A 6715-nucleotide genomic window follows, 5' to 3' on the forward strand; every position below is an offset into this window, starting at 1 on the left:
GCTCAAAACTGAGACTTGAGTGATTCTCAGTAAAGGTCCAGCTAAAGACAGTAAAGAAGCGCTTGCTGGGAGGCAACCCAGTCATTAGTAGGTCATATGTTTTGTTTTTACAGAGGCAAGTATCAAAAATGAAGGAATTCACAGAGTTACAGAAGGATTCAGCGCAAAAAGCAGAGAAAAAGAGCTTACTGGCGAAAAAACGCCAATAAGGGGCATTTTGGGCGTTAAACGCCAGAATGGGCACCATTCTGGGCGTTTAACGCCAGTAAAGGTGCCATTTTGGGCGGATAATTTGTACGTTTTTTGGCATTGTTTTTGGTATGTTTTTAGTATGATTTAGTTAGTTTTTAGTATATTTTTATTAGTTTTTAGTTAAAATTCACTTTTCTGGACTTTACTATGAGTTTTGTGTTTTTCTGTGATTTCAGGTATTTTCTGGCTGAAATTGAGGGATCTGAGCAAAAATCTGATTTAGAGGCTGAAAAGGACTGCAGATGCTGTTGGATTCTGACCTCCCTGCACTCGAAGTGGATTTCTGGAGCTACAGAAGCCCAATTGGCGCGCTCTCAACGGCATTGGAAAGTAGACATCCTGGGCTTTCCAGCAATGTTTAATAGTCCATACTTTGCCCGAGATTTGATGGCTCAAACCGGCGTTGCAAATCAGCCTCAGAACTTCCAGCATTTAACGCTGGAACTGGCATAAAACTCGAGTTAAACGCCCAAACTGGCATGAAAGCTGGCGTTTAACCCCAGAAAAGGTCTCTACACATGAAAGCTTCAATGCTCAGCCCAAGCACACACCAAGTGGGCCCGGAAGTGGATTTTTCTGTCATTTACTCATTTCTGTAAACCTTAGGTTACTAATTCACTATTAATAGGATCTTTTGAGATTGTAACTGTACCTCATGACACTTTACACGTTTCTCTGTGTACTTCTTACAGCATGAGTCTCTAAACCCCATGGTTGGGGGTGAGGAGCTCTGCTGTGTCTTGATGGATTAATGCAATTACTACTGTTTCTCATTCAATCATGCTTGCTTCCATTCTAAGATATTACTTGTTCTTAAATCGGATGAATGTGATGATCCGTGACAGGGTGCGTTGAACATTTCCACTGAGAGGATGGGAGGTAGCCATTGACAACGGTGAAACCCTACATACAGCTTGCCATGGAAGGAGCATTGCATGTTTGAAGAAGAAGACAGTAGGAAAGCAGAGATTCAGAAGGCCGAGCATCTCCAAAGCCTCAACCTATTCTCCATTACTGCAAAACAAGTACTTATTTCATGTTCTTTTGCTTTTCACAATCAATCCTGATAATTTCTGATATCCTGACTAAGATTTACAAGATAACCATAGCTTGCTTCAAGCCGACAATCTCCGTGGGATCGACCCTTACTCACGTAAGGTATTACTTGGATGACCCAGTGCACTTGCTGGTTAGTTGTGCGGGGTTGCAAAAGTGTGATTGGAATTTCGTGCACCAGTGTGAATAAGTGAAATCTCTTTGGTTTTTATCTTCCCAGACACAGCTTGAGTAGTGATCAAAGTCATCAAAATATGGACCATTTTGTGACCCTGGGAAGCACCCTGTTTCATGTTCTTGATATTCCCAACCTCCATTATCATAATAGCATGAATTATTTTGTGGTGGTGAGAAGTATCCCAAGTAACTTGATTGACCAAAAGATGATCTATACTTCATTTTTCTTCAAATTACTCTGTATCAAACAACAATCACCAAGATAAAAGAGATTGGAATTCCCCTTGTCACAAATGAAGAAATTCCCAGTGAGGCAATATCACAAACAGTTAGTTAGCAAAAGAAAACAAAGAAACAAAAGAAAACAAAGATAAAAGAAAAGTGTCAAATCTAGTAAATCAATCAACCGGTAGTTTGTTAATCACAATTAATCCCCGGCAACGGCGCCATAAACTTGATGCAGGTAGAAACTTGTCTCTCAATAAATCTCCCGTCGGCAAGTGTACCGAATTGTCGTCAAGTAAAACTCACAATAGAGTGAGGTCGAATCCCACAAAGATTAAAGGATTAAGCAATCAATGGTTAATTCATTATCCTAGTTAGACGAATCAGATTGGAGTGATGAGCAGCAGGAAATGTAAATTGACAGAAAAGTAAAGAAAGCAATAAAGTGCAGAAAAGTAAAATGGCAAGAAAAGTAAATGTAAGAACTAAAAATAAAATGAACATTGGGATCAAGAGATATTGCAATCCTCCGGATCAAGTTCATTCTCATCTCTTCCTCAATCAATGTATTCATTGATCTCCTTGGCAATCTTAAGTGATCGAATTACAATTTCTTGTAATTTAATCTCTCAAATCTTGATCAATAGCCAATTCCTTGGTCAATTGCTCATGAGAAGAGATGAAGTATGGTCACTGATTATACCACATGCATTTCCCAAATCAAGTGTTGGTAGGATTATAGTCACATATCCATACAAACCCAATTTGGTCCAGCATGAGAAAGCATTTCTAGCATGATCTCTTCATTCCTCTTTCAAGGTTCAGAAGAGATCCAAGTATGAATAGCTTCTTTTCCAAGATAACTACCCAATTGGATGAAGATTGAAAGCTTTCTAGTAAAATCAAGAGAAAAGAAAGAAGAAGAAGAATAAGAACTACAAATGATCCATTGAATCACAATAGAGCTCTCTAACCCAATGAAAAGAGATAGTTGGTCATTGCTCTAACAAAAGAGACAAGAAAGAAAGTGCAGAAAAGTAAAGTTGAAGATTAAAACTGAAAATAAAACTTCAAAATTCATAAAGGAAAAATACAAAGAAAGAAAAGGAAAAGTGTGTGAGGGGAGGGAGTCCGAAGACCCCTCTTCAATCCCCTAATTCCCGAATGCCCTCAATGTAAAGACTAAGGCCTTTATATAGGATCTCCTAAATTACAAAATGAAATTAAAAGCAAATTACAATTAAATGAAAATTCCTATTATAGATGCTTCTTGTCGTCTTGATTGGTTGACAATTGTGGGCTTGCTTGCTTGAGCTTTGAAGCAGTTCTCTTCTGCATTTGGGCTTGGTTTTACTTGCAGAGAGAAAGTGTGAAGTGGGCAGAGACTTTAGCTCAGGACGTTAGGGGTTTTAACGTTTAGTGAAAGTATGAGTTCGAGAACGTTAGTGACACTCAACATTGTCACTAACGTTCCAATGTACCCCTTTTGCCTCATGTTAGAGCCCACGTTAACTAGGTTAACGTGGCCTTGCCAACCTTCGAGAATGTTAGTGACACTTAACATTGTCACTAACGTTCCAATGTGCCCCTTTGTCTCACGTTAGAGTCCACGTTAACTAGGTTATCGTGGCTTCTAACGTGGCCATTCTTAGCCATCCCCAACGGCTTATCATTCACTCATCAATGTTAGCTTCCACATTATTTAAGTTAACGTGGAAGGTAACGTGGCTCCTTGGGGGTTTTGTGGTTGCTAAGTTAACGTGGAAGCTAACGTGGCTCCTTGGGGGTTTTGTGGTTGCTTCCAACGTTAGCGACAATGTTGGGTGTCGCTAACGTTGTCGACCACCCTTGCCTCTTACGTTAGCTCCCACGTTAACCAAGTTAACGTGGAAGTTAACGTGGTACATTGCACCTTAGGCCAACGTTAGTGACAATGTTGAATGTGATAATGTTGGCTTCCTTCCCCCTTTTAACGTTAGAGGCCACGTTAACTAAGTTAACGTGGACTCTAACGTGGCCACTTATGATCATTGGCCAACGTTAGTGATAATGTTAAGTGTCACTAACGTTGGCTCAAAGTCCCTTCTTCACGTTAGAGTTCACGTTAACTTAGTTAACGTGACTCTTAACGTGGGCAATGATGGCTTCGAGAGCATTATTGGCAATCACTTTTCTCATTAACTTTGCAAGTTACCTCCCATTCCACGTTAGTGGTAACGTTAATTAGATTAACGTGACTGCTAAGTGGTTCTTCCTTGCTTCCTTTGGTCCTGAAATCAAGCAATAGAGTGCATCAAAGTTCTAGTCCAAGTCATGGGTAATGCAACATACAATTTGTTACTAAACTCATGCAAAATCCTCATGGAATCATGTAAAATGTACAATGTATGCTTGAATCAAGGTATAAGTGAATATCCACCCAAAACTAGCTTATTTCCTAAGGAAATGCATGAAACTACCTTAAAAACAGTAAAGAAAAGGTCAGTAAAACTGGCCAAGATGCCCTGGCATCAGTCCATGAGCGGATGCATCACCATACTGAATTTCAGAGAGTTGGGCCACTCTTATGCGAGCGTTAGGCTTTTAGCCCAACTCATCTCACGCGAGCGCGCACATCACGCATGCGCGCCAATAAACAAAAAGTGTCAATGCATGCGGACGCACACCTGCCACGTACGCGTCACTTAGCTGATGCCACCATTCTATACATGCCTCTCGAGAGTTAGGCGAGTGCTGGGCCATCACTAAGCCTTTAGCCCAACTAGAAGTACGCGGATGCGCATAGTACGCGCACGCGTCTTTGCAAGATTACCCCAAGGTACGCGTAAGCGCACAGTACGCTTTCACGTCCATCCCTGAATCCATCAATGGACGCGGACGCGCACTTTGCGCACCCGCGCCGATTCAAAAATCACTAACCCTAGGGATGCGATGAGCATCACGGATTCGCACACCATACCCCCACTCCACTCCCAACGTCTCTCCCTCTCACCCCATCCCACTCCCTGCAACCACCACCTGCCGGCGACCACCGCCGTCGCCCCTATCTTCTCTCACCATCACCCATATTCTCTTTCTTTCTCTCTCACTCATCTTCTCTCTCTCACTGCCGCGCCCCTGTCACCACCGTGCACCGCCGCGGTTGGCTGTCGCCACCGGCGAGGCCTTCATCCGACCACTGCTCTCCACCTTCCCTCTCTCATTTTCCCTGCTTCTCATTCTTCCCTCTGCCCTATCCCCTACTTCACCATCAACTATTGCTCTCTTCTTTGCCCCTCACCGCTGCCTATGCCACCGTGGGTTCACCGCAGCGTCATCACCAATCACCTACCCCCTCTACCCTTCTTTCTTAGCTTCTGAATTCCAGGTTACTCCCCTGTCTCTGCTCCCACTCTGTTTTTCTTATTTTATTTTCCATTAGGTTACTGTTAGTTCTAGTTAGCTAGAATTTGATTTTTTTAGGATAGATAGAGATATCTGCTGTTAGGTTGCTAGGTTGTGGTTAGAGGATTCTAGGCCTGATAATTGCGTCGTCTCTGTTTACCTAATTATGCTTATATTGATTGATTGCTGCGTGTATGACCATACTTTACCATGTTGTGTTATTCATGTCCTATGATCATGCTAGTACTGCCTGGTACATATCTGAGTTTTTATTGATTGCTTGCTGAGTGGTTTAACCATGTCTTGCCATGTTGTACCTATTCTACTGCCATGCTTGCTTGATTATATGATTGGTACTTGAGTGATGCTTTTGGAATCATTTTTTGTTTGTTTGGCTATCCGGGAACGTCCAATTTTAAGCCGAAATGCTGCTCAATTTCTCCTAAAACCATCTCAATTCTAAATTCTTGAGCAGGGATTGAACTTGGCATTTATACTTCAACCTTTGCCTAACTCGTACCAAGTTCAATACCTAGGACTTTTGGGCCAGTTTTTTCCGTTCCTATTTTGATTCCCGTGATTAGCACTGACTAAGTGAACTTAAGAAGTTGCCTACATTCTTGTTAAACCATAATATGCAACCTCCTTACATTATGCTCATTCTCTCACAATAATTAGTATGCTTTGATTGTGTAACTTCTTGCAATTTAACATCATTTTCAACCTCTCATAGTTACACAATTGCACTTTATTGTTTGTAACACCAATTATTGTGAAGTCCATTTTTGGCATTTCTATATTTTCATGCTTGTGAACATGTCCGTTGCGCATAACTTGCAATTCCCTCCCCATTAGGCAATGCTCCATCATACCACTAATTACCAACTTCACTTTTCTAACTCACTGATTTCTTTAACCACTAACTTCACTTTTACCTACACTTGACTTTTTAACCATTCTCTTAAGGTACGATTATGAATATGCCTAATCCTTGAGAATTGTGTCACATTGGTTGGAATCCTGAATTCTTGGTTTATGTTTCCATTTTTCTAGGCTTACTTGCAAACCAAGTTTTCTATTTCAAGTTCACATCATGATTACTTGCCACCCATCTTGCATCCTGACTATGCTTCTATCTGCTTTATACTACTTGTTTAATTGCTTATATTCTACCATATTCTACTTTCAGGATGTCGGACAAAGGAAAGAGGAAAGCACCATCTTCCAGAAAGAGAAAGAGAACACCAGAACCTACTCTTGCCTCAGACACAGCAGCCCCAGCCAGAGCCAGCACCTCTTCCTGACCCTCAGGATTAGCATAGGGGAAGATTCTTGATCTTAAGTGTAGGGAGGCTGCCGTTGGAATCATTGGAGGACCGGTGAACATTTTGGCGTATTTCCTAGTTATATCCTCCTAGCTATCCTATTTTGCATATTATTGTATATATTTTCCTCCTAGCTATCTGTTCCAGGGGTTACCTGAAACGTGTAGCTCGGTCGTTTGGAGATGCCCGAGGTGGGGGTTCAGGGACCCGAGCTTGACATGCAGAGTGGTTGGTGGTTGTACCTGCAATGACACTCCGATGCTTAAGTTAGCATGGGTCCAAGCAGATAATGTGTA

This window comes from Arachis stenosperma, chromosome 10 (assembly GCF_014773155.1).
Source record: "Arachis stenosperma cultivar V10309 chromosome 10, arast.V10309.gnm1.PFL2, whole genome shotgun sequence".
NCBI lineage: Eukaryota > Viridiplantae > Streptophyta > Magnoliopsida > Fabales > Fabaceae > Arachis > Arachis stenosperma.